The sequence below is a fragment of the Uloborus diversus genome, chromosome 1, assembly GCF_026930045.1.
Source record: "Uloborus diversus isolate 005 chromosome 1, Udiv.v.3.1, whole genome shotgun sequence".
Lineage (NCBI taxonomy): Eukaryota > Metazoa > Arthropoda > Arachnida > Araneae > Uloboridae > Uloborus > Uloborus diversus.
Genome location: NC_072731.1, coordinates 37,578,042 through 37,592,651, shown reverse-complemented (window position 1 = coordinate 37,592,651; position 14,610 = coordinate 37,578,042). Strand labels below are relative to the sequence as shown.

The 14,610-nt window shown below is 34.2% G+C and overlaps 1 pseudogene; it reads left to right on the top strand.

Moving 5' to 3' along the window:
• The first annotated feature begins 3,654 nt into the window (after positions 1-3,654).
• On the top strand, positions 3,655-14,219 carry LOC129229389 (procathepsin L-like; annotated as a pseudogene).
• Positions 14,220-14,610: the final 391 nt, after the last annotated feature.

The window sequence follows — 14,610 nt, the reverse complement described above, 5'->3', positions numbered from 1 at the left end:
CTGCAAAGCATACTTGAAATATAGACCTTTAATTAGGACTTCCTGCTCTCTTTCCCAATTCAATTCAGGGCCGTCCAGTGCCAAGGCAGGCCCCTTGTCAGTTTGGTAGACTTGCCCTCTTCCAGGGGTGTGCACATAAGTTTCGGGACCCGTCACAAATGACTTTTTCGGGCCCCCTTCATATTGTTTACCCCTATTTTCAACGTTAGTTTTGAAAATATTGGGCTCCCTTCAGGTCGGGCCCGGGCAAACAGGTGTCCCTTCTCCTCCCTGTGTATGCCCCTGCCCTCCTCCCCCTAAAACTCTTATAAAACTTACACTGCACCGATTTCAATCTGGGAATTCTCCAAGGGTCGGGGCCCCTAGTTTCCGATTAGTATCTGGTCAGGCCCGTGCTGGGCCTCCGAAGAGGGCGGTGGAATGATTAGTTTTGGGGGGCACCATGTAAATATTTTCAGGTGAATATTAACACATCTTGGGGAGGGGGATCATGAGAGAGAGGAAATGGTGCTCCTACAAGTGGAGAGTGGAATATACCCAAATTCCGGGGGTTTCTCCCCCGGAGGAAATTTTGAAAAATAGATATGAAATTCTGCGTTTTGAAGCCTCATAAGGGGTATTTGGAACTACAAAAATATGGGGGAAAAAAGGCAAACAAAGTTTTTTAAAAGTTATATTCTCTTTTGCAAATCAAGATAATATAAATTAAAAATTGTTTTGGTTTGATAAATTAATGTCAGCAGTCGAAAGTGAGAGAGAGTGATGGAGGAGAAAAGATAATGAATTGTTACTTGCTCACATCGGCTTTCGGTTCAATTAGTTTTTGATCACCCCTCCAACCCACCGACAAATACAACAATGAATTAAATATAGAATGATTAATAGCAGAAAATGCTTTAAAATAAATTGTGCACAGATTTAGAAAATTGGTAATCAGATAGTAACATAATGATACTGCCCATTTAGACAGTTCATTATTTAAACATTTCATAAGAAATAAATTGAAACACTTTGCTTAAGAGTTTCAAAGACTTATCTAATTATTCTGAAGGACTCTAGAGCAATTAAAAATAATTTAAGGACTTCATTTACACTTTCCAGTCTCTGATATTTTAGTACTTGGTTGTCTAGTTTCAGTTTTACAGAATTGTTCCAACTTTGTAAGAAACAGCTATTTAAAAATAAAATGAAAGAGTAAGATATAGATTTTTTATTGCAACAACTTTTTTTTTTTAATTACAAGTAGTTCAGGCTAGAAAATTAAAAAGAATAGAGGTTGTATAATTTTTCCTGACTAACTGAACAGATTGACAACATGCAGAAGTGAGATAAAAGCAAGCAATACAAACGAATTCCAAAATACTGCATTCGGCAGGGGTTCTCTGACTGGGTGCCGCGAAATGTCCATAGTACCAATGCAAATGTGCATAATAAATGTAGACAGAGTGCCGTAAGAACAATGTAATTCTTCAAAGGGTACTGCGATTCGAAAAAGTTTGAGAACCCCTGGCATTCGGGATTAAATAAATGGCAAGATATGAAACATGTGAGTCATAAAAAAAATTTCTCAAGTAATGTGTAACAGAAATGTGATAACCGTGATTTTTACATTTTTGATGCAGAATGTAGTAATTAGATGAATTTGACATATTTTATCATTCCTCCCCTCTTTCCTCTCCCATTTGATAGAAATTTTAAAACTTAATGTTTGTAGCCAAACTTTTCTAAATTTTCAAGCAGGGGCCTTAAACTGTAGCTTGTTTAGCTGATAGGTAAATTCGGCCCAGATCATTAATATAACAGTACTGATGACAGAGCATTTTTATGAGCATGATTATATGCAAGATATGCAACAATCACAAAGTAATAAGTGACCGCAAATTGAAAACGTAATGGAAAAATAACTTTTTAAACACTGAGACTTCGAATCTGGACTATACATCAGTATGGGTATACCATTTAAAACATGAAAAAAAATAAAATAAAATAAAAATAAAAATAAATAAATAAATATTAATAATAATAATGAAACTAAGAAAGATATTAACATTAACTAATTACATAACAAAAAAAAAAAAAAAAAGAAAAGAAAAAAAGAAAAGAAAAGAAATCGACGAACTGAGAAATAATGACCGCAGATAAAATATTGTGTTATTACTAAGATTACTTTCACAAACTTCGCAAAAACAAACTTTGTATTCTACCAAAACACTATTAGTAACAAAACCGAAACGTTCATGCATCAATTTGAAATTACGTTTGACGTTTCATTTCCGAGCTGGTTTCAAATTCATTCTTATATTTTGTTAATTGTTAGACTGACAGTACTGATGACAGAGCATTTTTATAAGCATGAAAAACCACAAACTAATAAGCGATTGCTGAAATTAAAAACTATTTGAAAATAACTTTTTAAACACTGAGATTTCGAATCTGGAATGTCATGTGTAGTGGAGGTTGCTATGAATGCACTACAAAGGAGCTGCAGCACTTTTTTTTACTAGTTCTTTTAAAAAGTTATCATTTAGGCTTGAAACGGAACAGAGTTTCGAAAATTTTATAAAATGTTTGGAAAACTCGTTATATGTTTTCCAAGATGCATTTCTTTAGAGTAAATATTAAGTGCTCCTATAATTTCAATATTCTCTATTCTTGGTATTCATAGTCTTGCTTTCTCGGCCTGGGTGTATACAGAAGGAGGGAAAGGGGGGAGCGCACCCCTTCCAAAATAAAAAAGAAAAAAAGAAAATTAATTTGAATTCTGAAATTTTGAATCCAAATTATGTTTTTCGCAATCACGAACTGAGACAGGACCCTACTCATTGGAGTTATTGTTTCTAGAAACGGCTCCTGTCCCCCCAAGCCTGCCACTCCTCCTGGGCGGTTACGTGTGCATAGTTGTGTGTGTGCGTAGACCTGTGTGTATGCCCGTAGGCGTGTGTGAGTGTATGTGTGTGAAGTCGTGTGTGTGTATGTGTGGCAACGTGCGTGTGTGTAGGACATGGACGCCTCCGACCAGGAGATCGGATAGCTCAAAACCGGAGCAGCCGCGCCGCGCCGCCAGCAGAGGACGGTGGACGGTGGTGCTGCAATGGCTTCTGGTCCAAGTTGAAAAAGGCATGGACACCAAAAACGGTCAAATGAGAACAATAAGCAATCGTGATTGCTAAAAAATATTTAAAACAAAACCAAAAAAAAACAAAAAAAAAAATTGTTGACGCCGAATGATGATAATTTTGCCAAATAAAACTTCAAACTGTCGCTGAATGATGATAATTTTGTCGACAGAACAGAATGTCAGACAAAATTTTACGAAGCAGGAAAATTTTGAGGAAGTCACAGTGACCTCTCGTGATTGGGGCTCCCCTGTTCCATGTTGAGCTGTATACGCCTTTGTTTTCCGAAATTCTAAGTTAATTTCAATTTTCAATATCGTTCAAGATAAATAGTTCAATTACTGTTTTGACGATTCGGCATGTCATGATGAGTTTAAAGCCCATGTGATGACTCTTTACGATTTTTTCTTTTAAATCGGTGACGCTGCACTCTTTAAAATAGTAACAATCTCGAAACGTTTGATTAGAAACGTAACGTTCTGTTGTTTTACGGTTTGATAACACTTTGTTTCGATATCGCAGTGTTATCGATTCAGATCATGAGTGGAAAATTAATCACTTGTTTGTGACACAAAATTTGTATATAAACTTCCCTTTTTCCCAATACCGCACACGAACAGATCTTCTTTCACGTATTGAAGGTTCAGTTCCATTGGATACTTTATCGTAAAGGTAAGCTTTCTTTACTGAATGTCGGAGAAATAAATCTTTTATTAACGCTTCAACTATTATTATAATTTTATTATTTCTATTAATTAAAAGAAAAAGTTCTGTCGCAAAAAATGTTTTTTTGACTGTCCCAAATCCAGGAGGACCAATAGCATTTACAGCCTTGAAGTTTGACAGAAAATTGCTTCAGATCCCGAAAATGTAAGCCGTAAAGCGGTTTTTTTTTTAAAGTTTCAAATTAGTTTTTTTTAAGAGTTTACTCTTAAATGAACATTATATTTCATTCGAAAGAGCTATTTTATCTGCACAAGATGATATTAGTTTAAATTTTCTCAATTATTTAAAACAGGAGGTATCAGACATTCTAATTTAGAGAATATCCTGGCCTAAACCGAATTTAAGTACACAGCTACAGAGCAAAATGTTTCTGTACACTGACGTACACTTTGAAAACGAATTTGAGCTCGGAAGGTACCGCGATTCGAATGGAACTGATTGCAGTTCTCGGAAGTTAAAGAGTGATAGCGAACAAGTGACCGGTAACTCTCTAGTTCCTTTAGTTATAAAACAGTTTAAGGTTCACAATGAACTGTATGAAGTCTTCTGTTTACTCTAAATTGAACAAGAATTTTTTTTAAATATTACTAATAATTTAAACGTTCAAAAAAATTAGTTAATTAATAAAAGGCTGTTGTTCACTTTAAATTTGATTACATGGATAATATAGTTTAATCATTTTCGTTTGTCTACTCCAAAAAAGTTTCGGAACATGTTCCTTCGTATTTAGTGAATATCGTCAAAATGATATATTTTAGCGACAGTTGTAGAAATCTAATTATAATTAAATATCAAGGATTTATTTTCTTTTTGTCTAAGAAACTAGTCGTTAAACGGCCATCTTTAAGTCAACACCACCCCAGTTTTAAATGTATCTATGGGTTTTTTTCAAACAACGGATTCATCTCAATAACACATTTAGAAGAGGAGAATTAATTGAGAACTTTTCTTTTCACTTTAAATCAATGAAAATTTATAGGTCATTTCGATTTTTTAAGCTAATTAATTCTTAACAGTACACTATCATTTAAAGAAATATAGGCATGTAAACCTATCTTTATAAAACGGTATAATTGATAGAAAATTTGCATTTTGACTTCATTATATCAGTACCAATGACATTGCTCTTTCAAAATCTTTCCAGATGGCTTCATTCCTACAATTATTTGCTGTTATTGCAGTTTCAGCTGTTGGGATTAACGCTGCTTCTGCTCCTTTTGACCCATTCTTTGATCAACATTGGGCAAACTTCAAGGTAAGTGCTAATATTTATTAACAGTTCTCTCAAAATTTCGCGTAAATATAATTTTGTGAAAAATATTTTTATTTCAGTTATAATTACACGAAAATAAGTTTTAGCAAAAAGTCTGACGGGGTTGCTCCATTGCACTCTAAATTTAGTTAGGAATATACAAATATATATGCTTGCCTTTGATAGGTCCTCGTTCATAAATGGACACAGTGGGCACTTGCAAAACTTCAGTACTACTAGAAAATGTCTAGGAGACTGGGCGTCCATTAAGATTTCTAGTAGCGATACAGCTCCTTCTCAAGTAACATTGACAATGTTGTCATGCAACGTTGTCAATGTTACTTAAGAAGAATCTATATTGTTTCTTTTAACCTTTATGGAAATCCAGTTTCAATGACATTTTTTAGCAGTACTACATTTTTTCTTGTTTCGAGTAGCGATACAGATTTTTCTTAGGTAACATTGACAACATTGCTGAAGAAGCTGCATCATTGCTAGAAACATTTATAGAAACCAAGTTTCAAAGACATTTTCTAGTAGTACTGTACTTCTTTTTATTTCTAGTAGCGATACAGCTTCTTTTTAAGTAACATGGACAATAATGCTGAATAAGAAGCTGTATCGTTACTAGAAACCTTTATGGAAGCCCAGTTTCAAGGACATTTCTAGTAGTACTATCTTTTTTTATTTGCGGCGCAGGAGAAATGCTTACTACCAAACGGCACGACCTTGGGAGTCACGGACTTGGACGAAATTCTGGATTTAGGTCAAAACCCACAATATACCAGCTCAGGTGAAGCGGTTTGGCTGCATAGGTCCAAGTTCAGCCTCAATTTGGGTGAGAATTTTCTAGTTTGGCTCCAGAAAAGCAATGGTATTTGCCTTAAATTCAACCTTTTTTTGCCATTTTTTTGATATTGCATTGCAGTATCGAACAACTGAATGCATTTACAGTATAGAGTAAATTTCACCGCCCCTACGTTGTACTAACAAGAGACGCGACATACGTTAGCAGAGCAAGTATTGTGACAAATTTTCAAATTCCAAAGAAAATGCTATTGCAGTTCCGCAGCCAAACAAGCAAATTTAGACCTTCCTTGGAGCCAAACTAGAGTCTATGCACTCAAACTAATTTATCTAGGCTCATATCTAGTACGAGTTGACCTAAATCCAGAAGCGTATCCAGATTCGTCACCTTCAAGCTTTTGCCGGCTAAACCACACTAATTTTCAGAACTCCAGAATTGTAATAGCGTTTTCATTGGAATTTGAAACTTGGGACAACATTTACCCTTCCAAGACTATCGGTGTCTCTTGTCAGTACAACGAAAGGGGGGGGGGGCGGTTTATTCTATGTTGTGATAGCATTTAACTGGCTCATACTGCAATGCAAATGCAAGAAAAGGGGAAAAAAGTTTAATATCAAAGGAAAATTCATTGCTTTTCTGGACTCAAATAACAACTTTGGACCCCCGTTGCAGCTGAACTAGGACCTATGCAGTCAAACCGCTTTACCTGGGTTCATATCTAGTGCGAACCGACCTAAATCCAGAATTTCATCCAGATATCCTCAAGGTCGTGCCGTTTGGTCATAAGATGTGAATTTGGGGCAAATAATTACCGAATAAGAAAAAAATAAAAACTTATTATTCTTTGGCAAACAGTACTAATAATATTACGATCCGGATAAAATTAATTATTTAAACATATTATAAATAGTAGTAACTCTGAAATAGAGGAAAGTAATCAAATTGTTGCGTGCTAACGTATTCTTATTGGTTTTATTTTTTAGCAAACGTTTCACAAAGAATATAAAGGAAGCGAAGAAGCTGCACGTCGATTGGTGTGGGAAAACCACGTCGCCCAGATTGTCAAGCACAACCTGGAATACGATCTTGGAATTCACACATACAGAAAAGGACTGAACGAATATGCTGATATGGTAAGTATCAATAATTATAACTTATAGTTCGTAAAAAATAAATTACGATCAATAGTAGACGATCAAAGACTAAGATGTTTAGGTAAATTCTCGTGTCATCTATATCTATTCTAATAATATAAAGCTGAAGAGTTTGTTTATTTGTTTGTTTGAGCGAGGTAATCTCAGGAACTACTGGATCGAATTGAAAATTTATTTTTGCATTGTATATTCCATTTATTGAGGAAATGTATAGTCTTATTGTTATTATTATTTTTATATATAAATTAGATTGGCCGAAATATTTGTAATTGCAAGTTAAATGTTTGATTAATTGTTTAGTTCTATGAATTCCTAATAGATGGTGGAGTAAGTTTAGTTATATGAATTTCTAATAGATGACGGGGTAAGTTAACTCATCGAGAGGGCGCTGGCCGACAGTGCCGATAGCTGCCAGGAACCATGCCGCTCGGCTCAAACGCGTGGTCGGCTACGCTGTTGTGATCAGCAAACTGATTTTTGAATGCGTTTTTTTTTTTTTTTTTTTCGATATCCAAGTACATAATTTGATTTTGCAGGATTTTTCTATTAGGTTTTCTTTTCCTTATTTCTTCAACGTTTGTTTTTGTTCTTATAGTTGAAGATAATAACTTATCTAAGTAAATAATTTGATTTGTCGTATTATTCAATTGTGATTGTTCTTTATAACGATTTTATTATAGTTTTTTTTTACTTGGCGAAACGTTTTAAATTACGGGGGGGGGGACGCTTTACTCGCTAAAGGGCAGGGTTGCGGTAGCGTTGTTGCTTGGTGCGTTAAGCGATGATTTGTACAGCTGAAGGAATATTTTTGTTTTTAAAGCTACTTTGAATCTTTTTATGTGTTTTGGCGAATAGTTTTAAATTCAATAGACACTTTAATAGATTTTTTTTTTTTAAGGAGTGATTTTAGTCGAACGAAATGATTATTTCACATAAGAAAGGACATAAGAAGGGAGGGGGGGGAGGCGTTTTTTTTTTTTTAAATTCAAAGGACTTCCTTTAGATTCTTAGCATGGGCATCACCGTGCGGGTACTGCTAGCTATGAATAATCAGGCTTTAAGACTAAGCTTGTTCTTATCCTTTCAGAGATGAAACTTTGGAATGAATCACCAATCATTTCAATCATGATAACAAAACCTTTGAAATTATAATTCAGCACATTCTTTCTGTTAATTATATTTTATTTTGCATGAACATGTGTTGGTTGAATTTCCTATTGAACTTTTTTTTTTTTTTTTGCTATTTTAGAGTCATGATGAATTTGTGAAAACTCTCAATGGATACAAAGGAACTCGATTGACCACATCCACTACTACTTTCGTCCCGCCATCGAACATTAATCTTCCTGACACCGTTGATTGGAGACAGCAAGGACTTGTCACAGGAATCAAGAATCAGGTAAGAAATATTTTTGAAACTTGTTATTTATAAATCTGTAATTCGTTCATTATATTCTAACCAGGGGTGGTTGGGATGCACCCGAAGCCCTTTCCGGTATGACTTTTCCGGAAAAATAAATCTTCATTTAACATTAAATTGATTGCGACATCATTCTGCGAATGATCTGCGAATTCAAAATCATCCCCTGGTTCTAAATCATTCGTTACATGCCTCTCATTACAAACATTTAATGAAGTCCTGTACTTTGAATATTCATATCTGAAACATCACGGTTCCAGAGTTCAGTACTATGTAATGTATTATTAAAAAAAATACTCATAATATAATGAATACTATGAAAAAAGAAAGAAAATAATTGACCTTACTTTTCAGTTTTTACCCTTAACTCAAATTATGGAAACTCTATGCTCGACATCAAATTCATGCTCATTCAGGAATATTTTCAACCGAATGTTATTAGAAAGACAAAAAATAATTCTCACCAGGAAACAAGTAAAAAAAGGAAATAAATATTGACTTTTTACATTTTATTTATGTAACTATTTTTAAATGTTACTTCAATGATCAATCTTTAAAAATTATACACATTTCTTATGACGTGTAACTCAGAAATGTACTACTGGTACTGGTATGAAAAATATTTGTAATGGTATTTACTTTAAAAACATATGAAACGGAAACTGATACCAAGTGCTAATATGATATAAGAGGTCTGTTCAGAAAGTATCGAAACTGAATTCATTCTATCTATTCCAGAAAACCCATAGAAGTGAGACTGTGCGCATCATGTATGTGCATATTTCACCTCGTCTCACAAAAATCGGCAGGTGTGTACAGTGCGCCGTTCAGTCACACTGACTTGTTTCATGTGGGGTGTTAGTGTGAGATTGTGGAAAACAGAAAATGTGTGAAAACACGGAGCAGCGTAACTGTATCGATTTTTGTTTTAAGCTCGATAAAACAGGCATCGAAACCTACGTGATGATGAAAATCGCACAGAAAACGACCGGTGCTGTGGGCGTCCTCTCGCTGGATGCTGTCATCATCACCGAGCCCTAACGCACACTAGCAATCTTGGGCAGCAGTTCCTGACAAAACACGAAGCAACCAAAGTAACACATCCTCCCTACTCGCCAGACATGACACCTCCAGATTTCTTCCTCTTCTCGGTTTCCGGACACTGAAACCATGAAACAGAATTCGACACAGCAGCTTCAGGCCATCCCATAGTCAGAGTTCCAGAAATGTTTCAAGGACTGGAAACGTCATTGGACAAAGTGTGTATTGTCAATGGAGCATATTTCGAAGGAGATTGACTCAAAACCTTTTTATGTATGTGTGTTTTTGCACAATAAATTCAGTCTCGATACTACAGCCCTCGTACACAATTTAATCTGATTGAAGCTACTCTAATAATTTTTACTATTTTTCATCTTTACTAATAATAAAACTGAAAGTCTCTCTGTTCGGATGTCTGTTTGTCTGACAGGATCTGTTTGAAGCGCATAGCGCCTAGACCGTTTGGCCGATTTTCATGAAATTTGGCACAGAACTAGTTTGTAGCATGGGGGTGTGCACCTCGAAGCGATTTTTCAAAAAATCGATTTTGTTCTTTTTCTATTCCAATTTTAAGAACATTTTCCTGATCAAAATTATCATAAGATGGACGAGTAAATTACCAAGGTATCATAACCTGGAACCGTAACGTGGGTAAAGCCAATTGGAGAGAAATCCCCTATACATTATTTGTAAATATACCGGCAAACCAAAAGATCTTTTAATTTTCTACTACGGGCAAAGCCGTGAGAGTGCCACTAATTAAATGAATATGATCAACTCAAATAAACAGCAAAAAGCACAAGATCAACAACATTTTTGTAGTTGGGAGTTATCACATGTCACCATTCCAAATTCTCTCTGAATACCAAGCTTTTTCAAAGTTAAACTGTGTAACCAGAAAGAAAACTACTAAAAAGTTAGAATTTTATAAATACGAAGAAAAAGAATTATGTCTGTACTTTATTTTTGTAAAGTTTAAATTTCTTAACTTATAGGGGCAATGCGGCTCTTGCTGGGCTTTTTCAACCACCGGTTCTCTAGAAGGTCAGCATAAGAAAGCTACCGGAAATCTTGTTTCCCTGAGTGAACAAAATTTGGTTGACTGTTCTGGCCCAGAAGGTATGTAAGCATTTTCGGCTGGAATAACATAACTTGCTAATATTAAAATCTTTATCAAAATTCTTTACTTCTCAAGCAATTTGGTTTCCAGCACCTGCATTTTTTTAGATGACTAAATGATGCTCTACACATTTTAATCCAATTTCGAGCATTTTATAATTGGAAAAATACTTTTTAGGTAATTTGGGATGTGAAGGTGGACTCATGGATTCTGCTTTCCAATACATCAAACAAAATGGTGGCATTGACACCGAAAAATCCTATCCATACACTGCTGAAGTGAGTATAGCTTATTAACTAAAAAATAAAAGTTCAGTGGACGACTACTATAATTGTCGCTTCGCATAAATTGGAAAAAAACGACGAATGTAATATCAAAAAATGAAAATGAAGCTTTAGGGAAGAAAATAATTCACAGTTTGTTAGGATTAAACTCGTTTGTACACAAGTATGTCAAACTAATTTCTCTGTTGACTTTTGCGTATAAGGATCAAACTGAATGCACAACAGAAGGTAATTTAGAACCAACAAGAATTAGTTAAAATTTCACTTCTGACGACAATAAAGTCTCCCTTATAGCCGTTAGAAATCATGCATGGAAAAATCATGAAGAATGAAAACGAACGTTCTGAACTGTTGAACTTTTGAAAGGATCTCGTAAAATGTTTTCTTAAGTAACGAAATGTAAAAATGAATAATATTCAATTTAAGTTATTAATGTGACAAACTGACATCTCTTTGCACATCTCCCCCCCCCCATAATTGATGTCAAATTACCACTTAAACTGAAAGCATTCCCTTGTTTTAAATTGTAACGTAACCTATGAGTTTAGATAATTCACATATTTAATGCGATAAATATTTCTCCAATAATTTTTTCAATAATGTTTATAACGTCACTAATATGCCAGAATTCAAGTCGAAACAACATTATCTTTTCGTCATAAATGCAATGTAAATATTCATTTAAAAAATTCTTTTTGTTTATAGGATGGCACTTGTCACTACAAAGCTTCCGGCAGAGGCGCTGGTGTGACCGGATATGTTGACATTCCGACTGGTGATGAAAGTGCTCTTCAGAAAGCTGTTGCCACTGTTGGACCCATCTCTGTAGCCATTGATGCCAGTCAAGAAAGCTTCCAACTCTACCAGTAAGCAAGAATGCTTCTTAACTTTATTGTTGGGGAATGCATATTTCTTTTCGATGAATTCATTCTGACTCAACTGATTCAAATTATTTCGCATGAGGTTTTGATCTTAGTTAGTAAACATAGCTTTTAAATAATCCCATTCTCTCCAAAGTAAAACAAATAATAGTTTGAAACTTGCTATTTTTTATTTACCATTACTTATATCTAGTTTAAATATTATAATGTAATGTTTTGAGCGAGATCTATTCATGCAGTAATTAATACTCTCGTCAGGATCTGGTCAGGACACAGTTTTTATGCAAATCACAGTCCTTCTTTTTAGCCTCACTAAACAGTCAAACGAGTTTCTGTTGACAGTACTTATGCGCTAGACATTGTGAGTCACTTCATAGACTATACCCTACGAAGATGATCCTTGATAATACTGTAACTTCTCTATCGATTCGGTCGATATTAATTTTCTTTACTGACAACAACAATCTCTTAACAATACTCTTAACAATACTCTTAACAATTCTGTTAACGATATTGACCTTCTAACTAAACTACACAATTAACCATCATACATTGCATGCAGCGACTTTGTTTAAATCATCTGCAAATATAGAAGCCTCAGCATACGATATTGCGAAAAACGTTCTCAAGGAAATGAAAGCACTACGAACCAAAATTATTTCTCTCTTAATTTCAAATCTAACAGAAGTCGCTTCTGATACATCAGTTCAACTAATTTTCAAATACAAAACTTTACTTTTAATACTTAAAAACTCCTCTGAAGGATAAAAAAAACACACACACACACACAAATACCTTAAATAGGTACATAAGAGATATGTACAACTTTTTTGCAGTTGGAAAATACAGGAATTTATTTTTTCAGTATTTTAAAGTAAGGTACATAGGGAAGCAGGCAAGAACAAGCTTATCAATTGCTGAATGTAAGAGTAAACTTATAAGAAAGATGATAGTTAAAAACTTTCGCCCGCAGTTTTTAGAGAGAAAATGAGAGTTTTCTGAAATGTGAAAATATATGCTATAAAATAAAAAGAACCACAGAAACTTCTTAGCTGCACAAACATTCAGGATGCAACGCAGTTTAGTATACATACAGCAATAAATGCATAATTTTAAAACTTCAAATGTTATATTATGTAGGGGAAAGAGATGTAATAAACTTTGAGAAATGGTGGAATGTACCAGAACAAACTCATTTCGGAAATAAATGAATGGTAACAAATTCAGTTGTTTTTCTGTTTAACGATGCTGTTTAACGATTTTCTCCCCTTAAAGACTTTTCACGGTTTGGATGCTCCACTGTAGTTTTAGAAGCATTCTATTTAAGGACGCGTTCTACTTAAAAGGACGATTTTTTGTGGTCCCTTGAAAGTCGTTACATAGAGAGCCAACTGTATACGTTATTTGAAATTAGGAGGATTTCTTCAGGAATACTCTTCGGCTGTACACATATAGGATTCTAGCTTGAATGAAACAGGTGTAATAAATGTCTCACTGCCAAGCCTAAATGTAGGCAAATACAACTTCGTAATGTATCAATTCAATGTTTCAGAGGTGGTATATATGATGAATCAGAATGCAGCAGCACATTGTTAGACCATGGAGTTCTTGCCGTTGGTTACGGAACAGAAAATGGCGTTGATTATTGGCTAGTAAAGAACAGGTAAGCATATATGCTGTTTTTCTATCTTAAGGGATTGGTTTAATGTAGAGGTCATTTTTATGACTCTAATTTTCAGCAATACTGGAATATGAATATGAAACGTATTTTGTTGTTCAGGACAGAACATACAGAAATTTTATTCGTATTACAAGTGTTGTTTCGTATTTTATAGGAACACACATATTTTCGTACTTCCTTTCAAGCACGTGTTTTCTTTACGCTATAACCAATAAGCTTTCAATAAAGTTATGTGATTAATTTTAGGAATTATTCCAAAACAGTTTTTAAGTTCTTAAATAACAACTCACTACTCTATAGTAGTCTGATTACTTAGAAATCGAAGTTAGACACAGAAAGAAAAAGGAAATCAATACTATTTATTTATTGTGTATTTAAAAAAAGAAGAAAGAAAGAAAAAGTGTTTATTTAGTTAATTTTATTAAATTAAATGTTTTATTTTGTTTTCTTCGAATAGCTGGGGAACTTCCTGGGGAGATCAAGGCTACATCAAGATGTCCAGAAACAAGAACAACCAATGCGGAATTGCTACACAAGCCAGCTACCCTCTCGTCTAAAGTTATTGAAGATATAGAATTAAGCTGATTTCTGGACTTTTATTGCTGCTATTCATTGAATTTTGATGATATAATTCATAAGATTTAAAGGATTTTTGCGCTCTTATTGAATGATTATGTTTTTAAGAAACGTGTGTACGCAATATTAAAAGCGTTTTTAATAAATAAATACCAAAATATCTGCTTTTTTCTATGATTTACTTACTTCAACCCACATTTCAATTACTCCCGCCGAGTAAAATAAACACTATATAACTACCCTTAGTGTTCAAAATTATAATAAGATGTGGATAATTATGAGAGAAGAAATGTCGATCAGTAAATGATTAAAACTACAAACAAAATAGGAAGAGATTTGTTTGACAATTAAAGAAAAAAAAATCAAATATTTTTAGATCAAGCAGCTTTTAAAAAAATAATAGTTAAAAGGGCTTGAAAGTTTTAAATAAAATAATTTAAAACATTGCCTTTAAAATATATTTCAGCATTATTTATCATCCTTTGCACCCTAGATGTCCCCGTGCCTTCCAAATTGTTTGGACTATCCGTTTTGGATTAGTCTCTGAAGGC